This window comes from Neopelma chrysocephalum, unplaced genomic scaffold, assembly GCF_003984885.1.
Source record: "Neopelma chrysocephalum unplaced genomic scaffold, ASM398488v2 Primary Assembly neopelma1_102, whole genome shotgun sequence".
NCBI classification, from domain to species: Eukaryota; Metazoa; Chordata; class Aves; order Passeriformes; family Pipridae; genus Neopelma; species Neopelma chrysocephalum.
In genome coordinates this window covers 1200332-1223157 of record NW_020897765.1, presented here as the reverse complement: position 1 = coordinate 1223157, position 22826 = coordinate 1200332, and the positions used below count along the sequence as shown (strand labels likewise).

Sequence of the window (22826 nt, the reverse complement as noted above, 5' to 3'; positions counted from 1 at the left end):
ATTATAGTTTTGCAATATCCCTGTAGATTGGGGAACTGTGCTTTATTTTGAAGAGGGGAAACTGAGGCCCAAATTTGTCACTGGCCAAAGTGTTTCTATACCTGTACTGAACCCAGTTTTACTGAGTCCATGACCTATTCATTCATCCTTCTTGGGCTGCTTAGGAGAATAAATGTTTTATAGTTAATGTCACCCCATCATGATGTTGTTCTGAAAGTGCTTCCTTATATATGGGGGTCATACCTGTTTTTAGGGCAGTCCTGTGCAGGCTAGTGGTCCCTTTCCAGTGCATGAAATGCACCATGGCAGCATGAATTTCACTGTACAGCAAGTCTGCATTCCTTGACACACAAAGCAGGATAATACTGCTGGTGTCCAGACCTACTGTTTTCATAGTGCTACATTTGCTCACTAATGGCTTATGAGGCAAATGTTTAAGTGCTTATTGTTACATATTCTCCTTTTATCTCATCATTGATAGAGCAGTGTTAGAGTTGTGAAATTATTTTTTTTTCCTTTTTTGAAAAATAAGATCAAGCAGCAGAATATGAAGGCTTTGAAGTGTGTACTTATGAGCTTGTTCACAATGACTGTTTTGTCTCCTGTGGTTCACTCCTGGCACTTCTTCAACTTAGCATCCCTGGATCAGTAGAGCCTGCTGTGCTCCAGCGCCTAAGCTCCTACAACACCTCTGTGTCCTCACTGGAACAAATTTGAGAGTTGTCAGACCCTGATAGATAGATGGTCTCCAACACTTAGAAGTCCCGTCAAATCTACTAAAGCATCTTTTATGGTGAAGAACAGACACTGAGTGCTTCAAAGGACTTGCTCAATCTTGCGTCCTCTTTTTTTCCTCTGCTGTTAAAGACATGGGGCCCAGGTCAAGTTCAGCATGGGATCTTTTGCATCATAGAAACTTCTGTACTGGAAGGAAAAGTTCACCTAGTACTTACACTAAACGACTATTTTAGGAACTTTGGGTACTTTTATTGGGCCAGATACTGTGGATCTCCTGGGGAGCAGGTTGTCCTCTTTGCAGTAGGTGTGTTTTACTCCTTTTTGTACCTGGAGAGGGTTTTTGCTTCAGTGTACTTGATGCTTTTACCTTTCTCTGATCACCCACTATTGCTGTAGCAAAGGACTCTTTGGGATGTTCCTTGTTCTGCTTAGGAGACCAGTTGCTCCTCTGGCCACGGATGTTTTCTTGGAGCCCATTTCAGACTGGAAGCCCTTGTCTCATCTGAAAGATGATCGTCCATTTCTCCCCTTCCTAGTCCCCTGATGACAGTCAGATGTACCTCACAGCCTGCATTGATCTTTCATGCCTGCCCTGTCTGGAAACAAAGGCAGAAGGTGACAGGAGCTGTTAAGGCAGCTGGAGCTAGAAAGATCCTGGTGCTGATCCTGGAGAAGCTGAAGGGATCCGGATATGAGAGGTCTTCCTATGAGCTTTCCCTAGTGATGCTTTGATGGTGCGAGGCAGAATGAGCTTTGCTGCCTGCCCCACTCCTCATGGCACGGCCTTCTGCTGTCTAAGGGCAGAGGCAAGGATTTTCTTGGATCAGGGAAGTGTGGGAGAATCCGACATGGCTTTCCGAGCCTGGCTGCCTGCCTCGTCTTTGTTGCTCACTGTAGCCTTCCACTCTAGCGCAAGCTTTGCCATCTTGTGCGAACCCCAGGCTGAATTGTCCAATGTCCCATTTGCTAAGAGAAGGAAGAGGCTTTTTTAATTAATATTTTGGGACTGTGTTTTTATTCTTCAGAACATGCATTGATGTCTAGAAACCAGGATCCTGTCCAAAATATTAAATTACTGCCTTGATGGAACCCACATCCTCACCCAGTGGCCAGGCCCTTTAGCTCAGCAGGTCCAGTGGCTGGGCCAGGAGCCAGGTTGGGATCCTGTCTTCTGCTGTCTGGAGATCCAGGAATCCACCACTGCAAGACACAACCAAAGAAGATGGTTGCTAGCATTTTGCTTAGGGAGTGTTTGTTTACCTGATCTCCTGCCATATATTCATGATCATAAGGTTCTTAATTTTTTAGTTTTTAAGTGTAATTATCAGAGTTATTCTGAGTCATCTTATCTTTAGCCAGTGCCCAAGCATTTGCAGAGGGGAATGACACTTGCTGTGTGGCCCTTTTGTACTTGTATTCGCTGCCACGCTGCTGCGTCATTAGCCAGTGTTTGTTTTAAATGTCTGAAGTCCAGAGCTATGCTGGTATGTTAACCCACCACCTCTGTGTAGTCTGGAAATGTTAAAACTATAAATTATTATAAACAAAGTGCCACTGGGGGAGCATATATATTGTGATGATTTAAGTAGTCATATAGATTTCTGCCTTAGTTTAGTGCTCATAGAATGTACACATGGTCAGAGAAATACTGCACAGTTCACTGAAGAACAAAGGTATATTTAACAGAAGATGTGTTTCTACTGAATATATGCTTTTTTTATTAAGATTTTAGCTTAAAAAATAATTTTAGCTTGCTTCATCTGCTTTCCATATGTAGCTATTTCAACTAAAATATATTGCTAAAGGTTTAATTGAATCAGTGCCATTGTATAAATACAGAATTTCTGTTTATGTACATTTCTCATTCTGATAGCTTCCAAAAAATAGCTAAGTGACCATTAGAATAATTTAACAAGAAAAGATTTTTAGTTTATGAGATGTAAGTTCTCCTACATAAAATACAACATGCTGGAACTAATTTTCATTGTGTAGTTATAGTTAATGGTTAAAAATTTTCAGTCTGTGCAGAACCATTTCCATACCACTGATCCATCTGTTTTAAAGACACCTTGTCTTGAATAATACATGATATTTGGTCATTGAGGAGGAACTCCTATGGTCCAGTGTATACTCAGTGCATCCTTGAAATTTAGTCCTTGATTTTGAAAGGTTCAGTGTTTCAGTCTCTAGGCATCTTTAGCCCTCAATGAATATTTTGCCATAGTAGATAAGATACATGCCAAGTAAACAGCTATAGTTTCCAACCACAGCCACGAGGAACAAAGTGAGTTAAGGCTGGAGCCTAAAATTTCTAGGCAGAAGTAATAAAGCTTTTCTTTGTTGAGGTTTTAGATGTTGCTTTGTTCTTATATGCCCAGTGAAAAAAATGTTTCTTTTAAAAAATATTTTACAGACACTTAATCTTGGTTGTGTCTAATGCCTCTCAATATTTTTAAAAGAAATTCCAAGTAGATGAGTTATTTATGTGTTTAGCTTTTATTTTCCTTTATGTCTTTTAATAGATTCCAGATCTCATCCATATTGTAATGGCTTCTGTGTTACGGAGCAACACAATTTACTGAGTTAAATATCCATTTTTCTTGCCTCTCTGACATGAAAGTGCCATTGACCTATACGCTAAATTGTTAATGCATTTGTAAGCTCGAAAGTCCATCTTGTCCCCCTCACTGTCTGCACACAGGCTTCACCAGACATTAGGAGACTCCAGTGCACTTCAGCACACCTGGAAGCATCACGTTATTCCCAGCATTCAGGTGAACATGCTTGGAAGACATTATGATTAAAGGCTGTAAATGGAGAACTGTTCAGGCTTGAATTCTGTGTAAATTGCTTCCCTCAACCAACATGTTGAAGCACATGTAGAGTGTAATTTTATAGACTTGTCTGAGACATGGGGTATGCAGATGGAATATGTAAGGTGATGGAAAAAAGAAGAGATAACCCAAACTGCTTTATTTGCCTCCACCCTCCCCATCCTCTCTTCCCTGTGCATTTCTTTCTTTTCTTTCTTTTTTTTTCTTCCTTATTCCTGAATTTATTTGAATTTCTAGGGAGAACAGGTGTTTAGGGGACAGAACAGCACAGGGAGTGGGGCTGAGCTTTTACCATCTTGGAATTGCCACCATGAATCCCTGATTCATTTTTTTGTTTGTTTTCTGAGACTACAAGCTCTAGGAATTGAAATATAGCATTCTGCACTCAAGAATTATTCCATAGAATATGTGAGGGAGCCTATAATTAAATACTTGTGCACAGATAGCAGTACTGGAAGAATAAATTTGGTGCCAGTCTCTCCAGAAGTGGTTGAAAACCATAAATCATGAAGCGAATAGATAATCACAGATATAACAAACTGTAGCTGCATCTGCTGATTATTTTCTCCTCAACCTCTTGTGTACAATTAAGAATTCAGATGTAACAGCTGGGAATGATTTTCAAATGTTGATCTGAAGCAGAAAGTTCTATTCAGAAACTTTCAGCAGTTCTTTTATCTTCTCCGTTCATTATTTTTTCTGGAATAGGTTAAAAAAGATAGTACTTGACCTGCTCTGCACTGAGACAGAAAAGAGATCATTATAAACTCAGATATGGATTTATTGTTAATGATCCATCTTCTAGTGTGACTGAGTTCAACAGCAAACAGACTGAATATCTGTCAACAGGCTAAACTTTCTTTGGTCAAGAAACTTTATCTGTTAATATTTTATTTTCCTAGTTCAGCAGGGAGACATTTTTCAAAGGTTTCTCGTTGATAGTTGTGGCAAAGAAACTAAGGTAAAAAGCTCAAAGTGAGTGCCTGTCAAATTAAAGGTAGAGGCAATACACAAGTGAAAACTATAAAAAAATTAAGTGTAGATACTAATGTAATCATACATCATTATATACACTGATGAAAATAGAGTTCTATGTATAAATATATTAATATGCTGAACAGGCAGATCTGTGTGGACCATGTCAACCTGTAAAATTACTACAGAAAGATCTCACATCTGTCACTGTGCTCCACGTGCACCTGAATTCAAAGCATTTGGCATTTAAGGTGTCAAAAGCAGCAGTTCCAGCTTTAGAACACATTGTTTATTTGTTTATGTCTTGCAATTTTTTTGTATTCTGCCAGTAAATCTCTGGTTTTAATGGTTCAACAACCAGGTAAGGAATCAATTACCTGAATATGTATGCACATGCATTTACACACTTCCTTTATAACAACAAAAACTCGGAGATCTTTCCCTAGTCTGGTAAAGTGAGTTGTACATCTTTGTTGATGTGGTAGAGGATTATTGTGACGAACCTGGTTAATTAACTAATCCCTCTAGAAATGGAAAAAAGAATTGCATTTTTGGTAGAGGAATGTCCTCATGGGGCACTTAGTGCAAGTTTATTTATTCTCATTTGACACATAGAGTTGTGGTGCACATTTTACCTTCAAATGTTTTCTCCTTTGTTATCTGTTACTTTCGTTTGGGCATTTCCAGTTTCTTTGCAGGGAAACAGCATATTTTATTTTTTACCAAATTTTCAAGCCTTAACAGTATTGTTTGCAGATCAGGTCCATGAAACATGTCTGATTACCTCACACAGATGTGTCATGTTCTGCATTTCTGAAAGATAACCTGCGCTGTCAGCCAAAGAACCATTACTCTTTAGACCTAATATTCTACTACTTATCTTTCTCCTTATTTTTTATATGCTTAGTTGCTTGAGGTTTCTTAGTTTTATTTTATTTCATTACAGCACTATGCCCATACCTAAGCTGTTTTCATTTTTTTCTTCCTTTGTTCCATTGTTAAGAGACAGAATTATGCCCCTTTCTCTAAGTTGTTCTTGTCCTCTTGGTATCTGGTCTAATGAGTTTACTTATATTGACTGCTGTTTAGGTTAAGGAGTTTTCTTCCTACACTCTTTGTGATTTGTTTTTTTTTTTAATGATAGAGACATAACAATTTTTTACATAATTTTACTAGCTGAACATTGAGAATAAATGGACTATTTCAATATTAATTGAAACTCCCAGTGTTCCAGAAAATTTGCATAGAGTGGAAGAGCTGTAATCAACTCCACTTAGTTTTTTAGGCTGGTGACATGAATTTTCAGTGCATCCAGTAATTATGGGAAGTTTTACTCATGATAAACTGTGGGATTTTGGGGGGCTTCAGGTCGAAGAAAACAGTAAAATCAGCTAGTGGGATAAATTTGCAGATTGTACAAGATAGGGTAATAGTCAACAATGTTCTTAGTACAAAATGATCTGCATGAACTGATTAACTCAACTCAAAGCAATAAAGCAATTTTCAGTGCAGCCAGATGTCACGATGTACGTGCAGGAGCAAAGACCATGGGCCATGCAAGATCCTGAGGACTTGGGCATGTGGAACACCGACCTCAGAAGAAATTGAGAGCTGTTTTAGATATTCAGCCAATAGTGACCTCTGGATATGACTTGGGGTGGGAGAGCCTGCATGGCCTTGGGATTTGTAGGAGCAGGGGACTCTTGAGTAATGTAAGGAAGATGGCACTGTTACCCAACTGAAATTGGAGGAATTACTCCTTAAAGGTTTTTTCTAGTTCTGCTTTCCTCAATTTCAAAAGAGCATTGAATTGTGAAGACCCAGAGAAACCATCTAGTTAATAGCCTGAGGAGATTATTCATCAGAATAAGCAGGATTTCCCAACTTTAGTCAAGATCCAAACATCTTGAAATCAAGACAAGATGCACACTCTTTGGAGTCTGTGTTTTTACATGAGGAAAACTATTCACTGGAATAGGTGTTGGTTGGCTTTTTTGTTTTGGTTTGTTTTGGTTTTGTAATATGTGCTTTATTCTAGCAGTTCTGTATTAGCCCCATTGCCTGTGTTCAGACTAGTAGGTTCCTCTTAACTAAATCTTGGTTTGTGAGTTTTAATTTTCAGGAGGAATGTGAGCATTTCTACTTTTCATCTCTTTAAACAATCAGAAAATTTATAATAGCAGGTTGTGGGATACTAGCTTTTCTGCTTTTTTGTGTTACTTGGAGATGAAATCTTTCCAATAATAGGGTAGCAGACTGGAGAAATAGTCATATGAACAAAAAACTGTTGAACCCTTTGAATTAAAATAAAAGCAGTGCTACTCTCCACCTTAATCAATAGAAGGGGCTGTTTGGGCCATAGGGTTTTTATATTTCTTTTTTGTTTACAGATTTACAAAGAGAATTTTCAAAAGTTGTCTTCAGGTCTTCCTTCAGAGCATAGTTGCAATATAATTGCAAGATATGTGTTGTGTAAGAGGTAGAATGTAAAAAAAGACAGCAGCAATGATGGTTTTCAAATAATATATTTTATACAGCAGGAAGAAAGCAATTACTGAAAGGTTAGCCCAGATTATTATTCATAAGTTTTCTAAGCTTTTAAATGAATTGTTGTGCAAATGTTCACAACCTCATCATTTTCTCTCTCTCAGAAGGTGTTCAGATCTCCACATGTGTGACAGATCAAGTGTACTTCCAAAAATAGGCGTGTTGTTTGTGCTTGCAGTTGCAGATGATCTTGTTATGACAACAGAGTTTCTGCAAAGAGTTATCTGTGGGCTGTGTGGATCCTTTTTCACTTCAGTTCCTCTTACAGCTGGGAGCTGCTACTGTACCGTAGAACAACCCTATCCTTTTTGGGCACAGTGCTTTGGTTTCAAAGCCAAATGCAATTAAGTCATCCTGATTAGATCATTAGAGCCTTCAGTGAAATCTGCTCAGTAACATGCCTGAACTTTTGCTGTGGTTCCAAATGAATAACTTTTTGGTATTTGACTTTGCTTTGAAATGTGGAGTGCTCTTTGCCCAAAGGGGTATCTGGTTTTGTATAAACATGGAAGGTTTCAGACCATTTGAGGGACACAGTGCAGAATAATTCAGCCGTGCTGAAGAACTGAAATATTTCAGCAATATCATTAACAGTGTGTTCTGTATCTGCTTCATCTTGTTAAAAATGTTACAAGAGGGTTCCTTACAAACAGGCCTGGAAGAGCTCACCAGGCAGAAGTAGCTGAGACCCCTCCCTGCTGTGTAACTGCTGTATGTGACCCTGTGTACATTCAGCACTGGGCATAAAGTTTTTAAAGGCATCTCCCTCCCCAGACCCGTTGTTCCTGTGGTACACCATGTGCCTCTAGAGTGGTAACTGAGTGTTGCAAAGTATTGAACACTGGATATTGAATATTCTCAGTGCCAAAGCTGGCACAAGGGCGTTATTTACTGGCAAAGAGGAATCCTTAGAGAAAATAGCAATTCACTTTGAAAATTGGGATCCCTTTCACATGCCATATGGCACTGAGCTATTTTCTGTGGCAAGACTCAGCCTTTATTACAGTGGTCTATGGGAATGCACAGACACCAGATGCATGTGACATGTTTACTTTGCGTATCTTCATGGTATCGTAGGGGTAAGACAAGGCCATAAGAATCACCAGCTGTAGAAAATAGAGGTAAGAGTGTAAAGGTAATAGTGAATGATAAAAATACAGATACAAAACTGGGAAGACAAAATATACAGAAGAAATCCCCTAAACATCTGACACCACCAGCTATGCCTCCACCTACTTGAAAGTAGTTGGAGCGTTTCTTGTGAGCACTCTGACTCTGGTTTTGTTTGTTTGTTTTCAATGCTAGAAATTCAGAGAGATTTACTGCAGGAAAAATCACTGCTCAACATGAGTTAGGCAAGCAGAATTTGACTGCTTGACAATATTTGAGAACCAAAACATGTCTCTGTTTGAGTTCAGGTACATTGTTGTTAATACCTAAGTCTCCGTTTTAGTAAGCAGTTGTTGTTTTCTTCTGTAAGATCTGAATATTCACTGGCAGATTGGGGCTGTCTTGTTTGGTTCTGGGTAAGGCAAGCAGTTACAGCTGAAGCGTAAATAGCATGATAGGATCTACATGCTTTATTTAGCAAGTAATTTAAGGTATATTAGTGTGGACCTCTTTGTCACAAACACAACAGCCAGTGAAAATTCTAAGTTAAGGCTGGTAATAAGACACATTATTTCTTTTATTCTCCATGGCATCAAACTAATAATTGAGAGTTAACACCATTTTGGTGAGTCTTGTTATAGAAGCCAGACTGTTAAAGCTATTAGTTTTCAGAGTTCCAAACTTTTGTTTGCAGTTTATAGAAGTACAACATTAATGCTTCAGACTTAGCCTCAGCTCTGTGTCACTGAATTCAACTATATGAATAGCTGACTTCTTCCTTCCGGCAAAATGTGTTCTTCACAGTAAGCATTTTTATGTGCTCCTCTGAACCACTCCAGTGAACATAAGAAAATCAAGAAAAGGAATGATAGCCTGAAACATATTTGGCAAACATTTTATACTTTAATACTGAAATGTGTTTCTTTTGTCAGTAAGTTTACTAAAATTCCAATTTTTTTGAAAGTACAGTGCCTTAGGAAAGCTGTAGTACTTGCTAGGGAGCTCATATTTATTAACCAGAAAATAGTAATTGGAAAAGAGATGAAGCATGGTCTGTTGCTTTAGAAATTATTCTTTGAATTGGCCAATTTCCAACTGTAAGAGGTCTAGAAGGATTTTATCCTATTTCTGCCTCCTAAATTTTTTTCCCCCACTAGCACACCGATAAAAGGTTTCTTTTTGAGGCTTCTATTTTTCCAATAGACAGAGGAAATGTAAATTGCCTCTGGGTTTTTTCTTAGTTCTAATGAGTTAAGCCTAGTCCGGAAAGAATATGCACAAAAATGGAGAGATGCAACTTGAACATGTGTTTTGCTGTTAATACAGGATGTTGTGAAATAGCAGATTCAGGCATTAGGAATGCAGCACTTTGAGGTGGTAAGTTGTGACTGTACTTGCAGCAATTTGCATAACATTTTCTGCAGGTATTTATCAGTTTACTTTTATTGCTATTTCACTTCCCATGCTAAAGAAGTGGAAGACCCCCTTTGCAAACTATGCTGGCCAAAGGAAGTGTTGCCCTTCCTGATCCCACTATTCCATACCCACTAGAAAGACTTTTCCATTTACACAGTTACTGAGTTTCCCTTGTTTTTGTGCTGCATCAGTTTTGACTATGGAAGAGATGCACTTTATCTTATCCAAAAAGATCATATACTTTGGAAAAATTTTTCTGGTGCTTCAGTATCTTGTGATGCACTTTTAAAATACTGCTTTATGCTTTTAGCCAAAAAGGCAACTATTAAAAGCGCTCAGGAAATACCAGATAATTCATAAGGCATATGTGAATGCTAGGGATAGTCAGTCAGATGCAGATGTTCCTGGCCCCACTGATGGTTTGTGGCAGGGGAGAGAGGGAGAGAGGGAGAGAGAGAGGGAGAGAGGGAGGGGGAGGGGGAGGGAGAGGGAGAGGGAGAGGGAGAGAGAGAGAGAGAGAGACCTGGCTCTTTACATGTGACTGACTTTTATTCTTGCATGTGAATTAAATGAAACTTAATCTATTCCATATATTGCCATATAGTTTCCCCCCCCATAAGCGATGACCACATTTGATGCAGCAATGCATGCAAGTGCAATTGAGGTGCCATCACAGGGACCATGACTGAAAGAGCTGCTGTGTCCTTGTCTCACTTGGTGATCTGCCCTGCACCAACATGTATCAATATAGCTTGAGAGGTAGCAAAAATTGCTGCTTGGGGATTTGCCCCCAGATTTAAACATATGCAGGTCTATAGGTGACACCCAGCAGGTGAAGGGTGTGTGGCTGAAGCTCAGTCCCCCACTGCTCATAGCTCCTTCAAACTGCCCAGTGTGAGGCAATTTAGGAGAGATCTGTAGCCAACTTATCTGAGCCATAACATGGCTTTTATGGCCTCTTCTTCAAGGAGCTGAGGATGTTCAAAGTGGCTGATAGCTGCTTGCCTCATCATCCCTGCAGCTGAAACCAGGCGTATCCCACCCATTAATGTGTGGTCCAGAATTTGAGGGCTCATTTGAAAGTCAGTTTGTTCACCCTGTGAAGGATAACATTTGGCAGGGGTTTTTTGTTTGTTTGTTTATTTGCTTGGAGTATACATTTGACAAAGTAACAGGAGTTTGCAAACTGTTTTACCTGTTACTTGGGCTTCGTTAACACACCTTTCCCAGTCCTTGCACAGCAAATACTGCAGCTGGAGTTGCAGACTTTAATAAGCAGGTATCTGTCATAGCTCCTCAGAAGAAAGGTCTCAAAGGGTAAGTACTGTTTTGTTTCCCCTTCCCTCCCTCCCCATTTTAAATGCTATATAAAAAGGATTTATTCTAGACCATATGTTACCATTTTTTTAGTATTTACTAAGCCATAAAAAGAGAGTTGCCCACTTTCACAATAGTTGTTCCAAGTTTCCTTAAAGTATTTCATGCAAAGAGAACATGCAGGCTCAGTTAACTAGATTGAAAGGATTCATGATGGGAGAATATCTTTTCAAATTGGCATTGTCTACAGAATGCTTTTAAAGACATCTGTGGGGTTTTTGTACTCTTAGACCACACAAACATTTTTTTTAATTTTCATTTGCTTTTCAAGCACAAAAAAATAATACCTAGCTAACTTAGAAACATATTTTTCTGGATGTCCTTCACTTATGTTTTTTTTCTTCATATTATTCTACTGTCTGCCTCTCATTCCTCTTGGTAGAACAATTTGTTTTCCTTCAGCACAGAAGTTACCTTTGTAATTGTCAGTGTAAGCAATACTTTTGGAGAGCTCTATTTACCCTTATCAGTCAAACCTCTACTAAAGAAGGGTCTGCCTTTTTAATGAAGAAACAAATTTTTTTTAGATTTTTAGACCATTAATTTATAAATCATGTAATCTGATACTTAATTATCCCTACGTCATATAAACAAGTGGCCATATGCGTTGAAACTTCACACTTTTCTGTTCTGAAATACAGCAAATGCTGTATTTCCTAACAATTATTATCATTTAGTACCTCAGATTCCTCCCTGAGAAATCTCTTAAAAGCTTTTAATTTTCCAGACAGGGAGATTTAAATGAAATTTATAAGAAAAAGTAATGGATATGGGGAAAGAATCTAAACCATTACTTATAAAATCAACAAACAGTCCCTCAGTCACATCCCAGAGCAGTCTGTGGAATCATCAATTTCTTGTATTACCAGTGAATCAGAAGAGACATCTAGTACTGCTGCTACTTGGTCCTTTCCTTATGCCCTACTTTCTTCTGTTAGAGCTCTGACAGAAAGATATATCACATGAAATTATTTATTAATAGTTTCTGAAATAATGAAATTATTATTTCTGTTTAGAATTCAGTGTTCCTTCAGAAAAATGAAACCTAATCTTATTTCTTTCAGCAATGGTTTACAACTTACACCCTTGCCTTATTGAAATTACTAGCCATTTATTCAATTCCTGAGATAAACAGAACTGAAAGCTCAGTCAATGCATGTCAGAGCAGATATGATCATATACTAGATTTTTTTTCCACTTGGCTTTCTTACACTACCTAACCTTCAGTGAACTCCCTGTAACATCTGCTTTCACAGAATTCTCCTTAATCCACCCTCATTGTCAGGCTGGGTTTTCTGTTTGATTTTTAGAAATGGAGAAGTAATGATACTTCTGGGAATTTCAATAACTAGAGAAAAATGATTGATGATGGGAACTCATTTAAGAGGGTTAAAGGGATAATAGGGTAATGCAGTCAATGTGAATAGAAGTCTTGAATATGTTCACCTCTTCATAAGAATTTAGTATTCCCTTTTGAGTCAATCAAATCAGAGTATCTCTTTAGTTTTGAATTACTTTTGCTCAAAACCTTCAGGATTAAAAAAAGCAATCTGCTAAAGGATCCTATAGTATAGAATATTTGTCATACAACTATTATGTGCCATATAAACTGTCTTTGCATCTCCTTTCTGAGTGGATGAGAATAAGAGCTATGTTTTCTAGTTAGTCAACGTGGAGATTATTCCTGGGAACAACAATGCCTGTGCCATCAGTTTACGCTGTGAACAGCATGTTGAATAGTATGGCACTGCTGAGTATATCTCAGGGTCATGATTTCTCTCAATCAGAATTGATACAAGTGCAAGCAAGAAGATAATTTTATGAGGACATTGAAGGGAACCTATGCACCTCTGCAATGCACACTTAGATGCTGTAACCTACCACGCACAGAATTTTCCTTGCTAACAGCTGCATCAGAAAATAGGAGGTCTTGATGTTTGGAAATAGACAATGTACACATCATGGCTGATTGGAGAAAAAAGTTATATTTGTATCCAAAAAAATAGGGAAGTGGAGGATGGGGAACAGAGACCAAAAAAAAAGTAAGCACTGCTTCATGGCCAAAATAGGAATTATTTTCTAGTTTCCAAGATAACACTATGACAGAGCAGGCAAAAGTTACCACACAATGTCTGCAGAGTCTAAGAACACATTTATTTTCACAAGATTAGGCACCTTCACCCATATTCAGACATCTAAAAGGACCAGTGCCATTATGTTTTGCTTCATAAGTCCTACAGAATCACCTGTTAGAAAGTGAATGATTCTCAGAAAATTCCTGAAAGAACAATACATTAGAGCCCATTCTTTTTTCACTTTGAATCTTTTAAATCTATTTTTGAGGCTTAAAGAGGGTAACCTGTAGGGATGCCTGTAGGGATTCCTTTTGTATGCATACCTGTAAATTATGAGACGTGCTCTCAATAGTATCAGTAACCAGGCAAATGAATAATCTCAAGTACAGACCTACATTATGTTCTGGCTACAGTATTTATTGGCTAGTGAAGGCTGTGCCATGTAATTAGAAGAGGCTGAGACACAGTTTTTTCAAATATTTTTTCAAATACCTTTTTTGTTTGAACAGATAACATTATCTTTTGCTGAATTCAGGAGAGAGAAAGCACTGAGGAATATGAGGTCATTGATTATTCACACAAGAGCAGAAGAAGCTGTGTTCTGCTTATCTGGTTTTGTCTACTAATGCTTACTTCATTTCAAAGTTTTAACATTTGATTTGATAAATTTTCAGCAGTTCTGAGAATACTATGTGCTAAAATGTGCATATATGCTAAGAGAAAAGTAAATCAGCAAAGAGAAAATTCAAATATACATACTCTTTTCACTGCCTCTCCCTCTGATATGCAGAAAATTTGTCTCTTGGCTCATATTAATCATAAAATGGTTTGGTTTGGAAGGGACCTTAAAGATCATCTAGTTCCAACCCCCCTGCCATGGGCAGAGACACCTTTCAATAGACCAGTTTGCCCAGAACTCCATTGAGCCTGTTCAAGGACACCTCCAGGGATATTAGACTTGCTTACTCCTAATTTTTGATACTTTGTCATTTATGAGTGATGCTACCACTGCATCTACAAAGCTTTTTGATTAACGAAGATGTTAAAATGTAAAGATCCCAACTTGGGAAATGTTTAAGCATTTGAAGAGAAGACATGTATAATACAAGTAAACAAGATTTTAGAAATACATCTCTCTTTGTAGCACATAAGAATATGGAACTGCACATTCCTTTCTGCATGAATGTGTTATATCCCCTCCCCCACCTTGTCCTTGAAAAAAACCCTAAACTGTATTGAAAACTATTATTCATTGGCATGGGGCCTGGCCCCTTACAAGTTGGAAACAATTTTATATGCTGTAGATTCTTTTCAGTTTTAAAGCCCTGTATTGGCTTGTGAACAATTATGACATCAACTTTTGAGATCCAACTCTAGCTCTATTCCCTGTTCTGTAAGGTTTATAAAGCCAGTAGCATTTGTCTTTGTTTCCAAATGGGATATATTTAAACTGACATTTCTGATTAACGAGCTGATGTTATGGTTGGTTTATTATTGGTTTTACATTGTATCCCTCAAATGTAAGTACATAATTTTAAGAAGAAAGTTTTGCAATACATAATAAAACATATTGCAATAACAACATCTGAACAATATATAATATTTGATTATCTATATATAAATCTGAAATTGTAATTAATATTTAAATATCCTTATCAATGAAAACTTACAGTGTTGTTTTGCAATAGTGATGCCACAATAATTTTCCATAGCCTAGAGTTGGCTGGAGTTAATTAGCCCCTAGCACCATAGCAGTGATATCTGATTGTATCAAAAACAGAATTCACTCGAGACCTTGCAGAATTTCACTGTTTGTGTATAACATTATATGTACTTAATATTTATCTCACTTATATGAGATAACTGATATTATGAGAGAATAAGACTGATTTATTCTGCTGGATTCCACTCTAATTACTCTATAACTATTCAAGTGTAAACTGGTATATGCTGCACAAAGGCATTTCTGAGCTCATATCTCTCTTGTAATTGTGTAAATGACAAGTGTGTGTTTAAGAAAGGGTGGAAGGTAATAAATTCAGTTAATATTAAAACAGGTAGGCTTTTTATGTTTGATGTTGTAGTTCAAAGTTTTAGGTGTTCTAAGGGAAAATGTAGTAGACTATCCTTAGCAAAACCTCCCTACTGTGCTGAGACACTGATCCTTACAAGAGGTTAAGAGCAAGCTTAATGTGGTGTATAAATGTAATACTTTTCTGTAGCAGTTTTCCCTGCTGTATGCTGGAAACTGTTCTTGAGTTAATTATTGCAAAAGCCATGTAAGGTAGAGAGGTACTGTGAGTTCTGTTGGATATGGTGGGCGAAGGATGAGAGAAGTGGTTTTGTAAGGACTGAAATGGGAACCAGAGCTTAACACTCAGACTATAGAAAGCTATGATTGGACTAAATTTATTCACCTATTTCTCTGTGGTCAAGGGAATTCTGATTTACAAAGTTTTCTAAGAACACTTTAGTATATTAGAAATAGTTGGTAAGAGAACACTTTCCAAGGAATGAGGTTGCCACTACAGTTATCCATTGATTTTTCTTACCCAGGTTACCCTCAATGAGTTTTCTCTAAATTGTTTCTGCTCTACAACTTATTTTCTTAAAAGAAATTCAGAACATTGAAGCACATAAATTGAGTGGGGTTTGGTTTTTCATAAGAGCTGAGCAGAAAACCAGGCTACTGGGTGCAGTCCCCAGGCATCCTGATGTAGGCAGGTACTATACTGCACAAACTCTTTCCTGAAGTTGTCTAGGGCAGTAGTTAAAATGTTGGTTCCTGGCCTGCAGTTCCCATCATTTGGAGTTGTGAGCTTTAAGTTGTTAGAAAATGTGTCTATTAAAGTTATTTTGGTGGTACACAGCAGAAAGGTTGAACAAAATATGTGTACACATTTTTGTTTATGCTGTCTTCTGAGTAACTACCGTATAATTTTTATTTTTTCTGTGTTTTTTTTTTTTTTTTTTTTTTTACTTTTGGGGCAGGGGAACAACTCCTGTAACCTTACAGTTTTGAATAGGAAGTAATCCAAATTTTTATCATTTCAAGTAGCTTTTATAAGGTTTAACTGGATGAGCTGATCACAGCCTAGAAAATTAGGTACATTTAATCAATATTGAAGATCAAAATAAAGTCCAAAAGAAAGAATTTATAAAAGAAACATTACAATTAATTCTGAGTGATGGGAGATGACAAGTTCATGCATTTTTTCATTTCAGAGGGTGTTGTTCTCAGTAGACCATCAGTTGTCATTGTATACACCATACTGTGCTTTTCAGTGATGGTTATTGTATGAATAACCAGGTCAGCCAGTTGTTTAAATAAAGTTGGGAGAAAAATACCACAGAAAAATGAGAGAAACAGCTATATTCTTTAAACATCATATTTTCCCTATTATTCTTACTTACTTTTCAAAATACTGGAGACAGCTCATGAAAATCTTTTCCTTCTTAGGTCATCATTGGTTTTTTATTCCTTTATAAAGATTTATAATATTTTTTTGTTGTTTATCTTCAGCAATATATTGGGATTCCAAGAAGAGATGATAAAGATAGGATGGAGTGAACAATAGGAAAAACAGACTATTGGAAACAAAGATACTGTGTTTGTCTAATTGTCCCAATTTCTAACTGTAGGACAATTACAGAAAAATGGTAAACAACATTCTTGATGCTTAGTAAAATTTAGTGTCTGAATCCATATCTACATTGTCAGATATCTCAGATATTACATGTCATTGGCTGAAACCCCCCAAATGAATTCAAAATTGGTCTGTTCCATGCAAATATTACCAGAATTAGTAGGAGGCACAGCTAGGTACCTCCTTGTAAACTCTAAGCCTCATTAGGCAACCAACTTTGAGATCTTCAGCCACTCTTTTTTCAGTCTTCTAAGTCTGTACAATGGAGGCTTTTCACATACAAAATTTTACATCACAAAAGAGTGATGCGAGAGTCATAGATTCAGCTCAGGTTCAGATTACCTTAGAGAAACTAGACCAAATCACCATTTTTTCTTCAGCCTGCACCAAACAGTCTGGGTTTGCAGTGTTGCATTGCACAGTGATACTTAAATTCTGTAGCAGGGGACAGACAAATCATAAACACAGGAATAATTTCTTTTATGTATTGGTTACTTTTATGTGAAATGTGGAAAGAGTCTGAAAGCACCCATCCCTGTAGATATTAGGGCCCAAGGACAGCCAAACAATCTGTTTATGCCTAACTTTGTTAATGAAAATAGTCTCATGGACTTTTCATATGATTATTCTTAATTATGTGCTTAATTATATACTTTAAGCATAAAGCCAATACTGAAATATACAATACCCTGCAGGTTCTTGCTTAAAAACCCCTAGACTTAAAAATCATCTAAGGTGAACAAGAAGTTATGTTTTCCCTTGGTATTGCATGTGAACTGGAGTATAGAAATAATACTTTATTTATATTGAGACAGTGCAGAAATAAGGTGTTTCAACACAGCATCTCCACATGGTTGGAGAGACAGGAAAAGGGGGGAGACTGTGTGACCTGGGAGAACTTCTGAACCTCTTGAATACCAGACTGTTTTTGACTTTAAAGGTATAACTACTTTATATCTCTTAAAAAGTATGGTTTTGCCTATGATCTGGATTCCCTTGAGGACTTTTTTACGTGTCTAGTTCTAGGAGTTTGCTTTTCACGTTTACTAAATATATGAAATTATATAAAATAATATCTTAGCTTTAATCCTCACTAAATTTAAATGAAATACAGGTTTTTAGTGCTTGTTTTATTATTATTTTATAAAACCTGAGAAAAAGAGAAAAACAACAATGAAGAGAAGACCCTTCTTTTTTTTTCTGTTGTTTGGAAATCAAAACCAAAATAGTTTGCCTGGCTAACACATGCCATTTTCAGCTGTAATGTTCAATGAGTTTGAGCCAAAGAACCTATGCAGTTTGAGTGATGCTGTAGAGGTAGAGTGTGCTGGAAAATGTAAATCCTGAAATATAAGACCTCCTAATGTTTTGTGCAGACGTCTTCCTTGCTATCTCTCTGAGTGCATTCCTGGTTTACATTTCGCTGGTCTTTTTGTTTCCATGCTTCCTTTTGAACCATTTGTCATTGGCCATTCCCATCCCCTCCCCCCTGCAGTTGTTTAAATGCTGTCTTGTAGATTGCCGGCAGTTGATCCTGTACATTGACTGGGTTTTCATGTGATAAAAGACTTCACCCTCTCCCTCCTTTGGCGGATACTTGTCTGCTTAACATTTTAGCTGGAAGAACCTCTCTGGCCTGATCCCTGCTGAGTTACTATCCTGACTTTTTCCCATCCCAGCATTGTTGAGAAACACCATTTTCTCGTATCCTCCCGGCAAAACCATTGTGCACAGGAAATAGGCAGTTGATCCTCATTTCCTTCCTTCCTTCATTTTCAAGCTGTTTAAGAGGACTTATGAGTCAGCATCTCGTTTAGTTGTACATCATCATCTACATACTCATTATCGCTTCCCTGCAGCTTCAGTGATTGCATGTCTCTGCAGGATTTCACCCAGAGACTGTAAACCTACAGAACGCTAATTGTCATCGTAATGTCCTGGGGTCCTGTCTTAACCCGCCTTTACTTCATACTGTACTCCTCCCTTTCTCTGATTTTAGCCACTTCTTGTCTCAACAACTGTGTCATCTTCCTGGGTGACCCATGATAAATGTAGTATGCTTAATGTACTCTGCTTTTGTAAGGACTTCCCTTTTGAAATCCATCAGAAGCATAAATCAAGGGCATATTACACAGACTGAAAAAAGGGGGAAAGCTTAACACGCACCTTGATTTCTCCTCTTTTGCAGCACTGCCAGTACCTCAGTGAAAAGGCACTTCGGCTTGTATGTCACTGCCAGCAAGAACAGCAGTGCTGCATTCCTGCGGAGGGAGCACATTGTGCTCCTAACACCCTTCTGTGACATTATTTCAGACTGACTCAGGGGGACAGATGTCTCCTACTAAATCACCAACACAAATGTCTCAAGCATCTGTGTTTTCCTCTGGAGACTTAGAATTTCAGCGTTCAACAGGCCTGATCCTGCTTAAAATGGTGAATACTTTCCTTTGATCTGCTTAGCAAGCAGATCCCATAAGGCAGACTTGCAGTTCATTCACCCTTGCTTTGAGGGCTCTGGGATAATGACTAATAGAATCAGTCAGCCCCAAGGTATTAATCCTTGTCCTCCCTAAATTGCTGTGCAATAATCCTTTGGGTACTGCCTTACAAGTGGTATTCACCAGACTTTTCTTATGACTTCGTTTGATGACATCCAGCACATTCCTGGCAACTTTGCTTTTCTCCTTTGACTCTTAGCTTTCTACGCCTTTTTCCAGGGCTACCACTTGCTCCATTTAGGTTTAAAGTTCAAAAGCAAGATGTTTTACAGCTGTTTCCCTTGTCTCTGGTACCTTTCTCACTACAATAATGTCTGGCTCCCAAAATTAGTTTTTCTCCATGTAACACCCCTTCCTGCTCATACCTGCCATTAGTGATGCTCTGCAACTATTCCTTGGCTGCATGCTCTGTCCCAGCCTCGGCTTCCACTCTCCTTGGCCTCTAATATTTTCCACCTTTTTCCAGAGAAAATTACTTATGCTCTTTTGTTGATTTTTTGCATATTATCTTTATATGTTCACTTGACTTTATCAATCTGCTTCTTTGCATGCCAGTCCAATATGTGCAAGCATTGCTACTTCTTGTATCCTGGCTATTTGCTTTCACAACTCATAAAGACTCAACAATAGTTTCAACAGGAGCCTTTTTGCTCTGAGGGTATTTGCTCACAGACAGTGGAAATCCCTGTAATTTTTCCACCTCATTGGGAGGTGGCAGGCCCACGTTTTGTAGGTTTTCTGTGTGCTGTTAGAGCTGGTCAAATAATGTTCATTCAAGTCAGCTAAGGATCTGCACTCATGTAGGAGAATGATATCATAGGCTCTGTACAACTCCATTTAGGAGGAAACATGGGATCCTATCTGCTGGCCAGCAGAGGTTGCTCAGAGCACATTAGTTGAGTGTTCTGCACTCCACAGCTCTTTATTTCTTAGTAAGTCCAGGTTTTTTAATCTTCTGTAGGATTTGCTCCAACACCCTGTTTCTCCCCTCATGCTGGGTATTAGATTTGATGCCTCATCTCTCTAGAACAATGACAGAGTCAGTGAGGGAAGCAGGAGATGGGATTGTCCCAGGAACCTGTCCCTGGGGTGGGAAAGATTGCAGCTCTTGCTGCATTTGGAAATAGCAAAGCTCTTCTTGAATTCATTTCCCATCATTGTGGACTATATATATCCATGTGCATGCCCACAGATGGAAAAAAATTAATACTCCCCTACAATCTAGAAGTAAAGGAAGAAATAGATCATTATTGTTTTCCCTCTTTAAATACCTTTGAGGTCATCAGAGTGCTGATGAAGGCATCAGTGTAGTGTTGAGTTTGGACAGAAATGCAGACAGTTAAGAAATATTTTGGAAAGCTCCAAAGGAAGCCATGCTTCAGGTTTGGATTCAGATCCAAATGTCTTCAAATTTCATTCATAATAAGGTCTTTATATGGGTTGCAGTAATGGTCTTAATTATATTTCTCCCATACTGGCATGTCTGGATCTTCTTTAGGAGATCTGCAGTTTGCTACATGACACCTTGGAGGCCTCATTTGTCTCCTTGTGTAACCTCATGGAGGAATTAGAGAAGCCTGCTGCTGCACTGCTGTTGTGGTTCTTGATTTGTGTGTGGTTCGTTTTTTCCTGCAAGATCGTATTTATTCAGAGAACACTAACTCTTAATCCTGCATCACATCCATTGATTTCAGATCAACTCCCATAAGAGGAGAGGGAGACTTCTGGATCTAAGGTGGACTGATTTTACCTATTTTCACTGCAAATCTTCATTTATCTCCTTGCTTTAAAATTAAAATAAATACCATGTTATGATGAGAAGAGGGGGAAAGTTAGGGATACAGGCAACATTTTCTGTGGATTGACAATGGGAAGTGTTTCAGGTTTCCTCAAGCATCCTTATTTCCTTACCCACCCTTAGGTCAGAATTGATGTTTCACTTCCTTTGGGACTAGGAAAGTCCAGAGAAAAGTGATAAGAGTTGTAATTCTCCATGAGTTGACAGCCTCTGAGGAAACTAAATAGCTCAGGTTGATCCTCTGCAATGGCTTTAGGAAGGGCGACCGTTGCACACTTTTTAATGCTGCCATTGGGCAAAGTAATGTCCCTTCTGAAGTGCGGTCTTGGTGCGTAACGATGCCTGCATGTCAAACAAACAGAAAGAATTATTTTTCCCCTTGGAAGACTTGTGTATTAGGCATTGGGATTTAGTCCTTCCAGAATCCGTTTTTTTTTCTTTTTAAACAGAAAAGTTTAATAAAGGCTAAAGAGGACTTCTCAGGTTTGCATGTGTGGGGTGGTGACATTATAAAAACATGAAAAACACTAATACAGTTTCAGTATTACTGAGACATTAGCAACAGACTGTTTTTGTCTTTGTGGTTTAGAACTGGAATTTATCCAGTTGTTGCCGGAAGGCTACATTTAATTTGTACTGTGTTTGCATAAATAGCTTATTTGTAAAAATCTCATTTTACTTGAACAATTCTGAATTATGCACTTATCATAGGGAGAAAAATGATCTATTGTTCTCTTTAAATAAAATGGCACTGCCCTTCCAAAGTATCCAACAGACAAAAACATGAAAAATCACAGCATACTTATATGTTGCTTATCTCATCCCCAGAATCAGCTCTTATATGCTCATATCCTCTGGGTTTGTAAAATTCAAAAGATTTTTTGAATTACTCTCTTAATTGTAATGTTGGCATTATAACTACTTGCTAAATAAGATTCTTTAACAATGACGTCCTTGTTATCAAAGCAGTTGCACTTCTTTGCCTGGTATGAATAGCTGCGTGCTCTGAAGTGGGAAGCAGCAGTTGTCGTGGGAGCCTAATTCTGGTTGGAGAAGGAATGGATTGCTTAGAGAAGGTTTTTTTGGAGCACTGCGCAAAATCTCTTTTACCCCACATGCAAATGAAGTTTAAGGAAAATACAGGACTTCCACCTCTGCAGACTTAAACAGCAGTAGGCAATTTCCCCTCCAATTAGCATCTCACTCATGTGTTGGAGGGAAACAATGGTTAGGTTTTTTTGGCCCTTAAGCCCCTTTTAGCAAATTTTCACATTCTGTGCCTTTAAGATGAGATGTAGAATAGTACAGAGAGGTGTCATTGGAGAAGACTTTATAATCATACCATAGTTTCTTTTATTATTTTTTAAATTGGGGTTAATCAAGAGTTATATAGTATTTCTGAGTTCTGCTTGAAAGATTCCATGTCTCTGTAGTAAGTGTGAAACCAACACGGAAGTGTAATGACTGCTGCTAACTCCAGCCAAGAGTTCTATCATTTCTTATGAGGAATGCATATTTTGCCGTATCATGTCAGATATGGTTGCTACACATGTATATATATATGTATATATATATAAAAATATATATTCGACTGTATGGCTCATTTTTCAGCAATTAACTCTTATATTAGAAGAATAATCTCTATTTCTTTGACACACAACCACATGTAGCACATCCAGCAAGAGTTCTGAGAATATGGCATATTAAGTATTGATAGAGCATATTGTTTCCTGCCATATGTGTTTCCTTCATTTATTTTTAGTGCTTCTCTTCTCTTCTCTTCTCTTCTCTTCTCTTCTCTTCTCTTCTCT

The 22826-nt window shown here is 37.9% G+C and overlaps 1 protein-coding gene across 20 annotated transcripts in view; it reads left to right on the top strand.

Moving 5' to 3' along the window:
* The window catches only part of KIAA1217 (KIAA1217 ortholog), a 355773-nt gene that overhangs the window by 228919 nt on the left and 104028 nt on the right, over positions 1 to 22826 (top strand). The window lies entirely within an intron of this gene.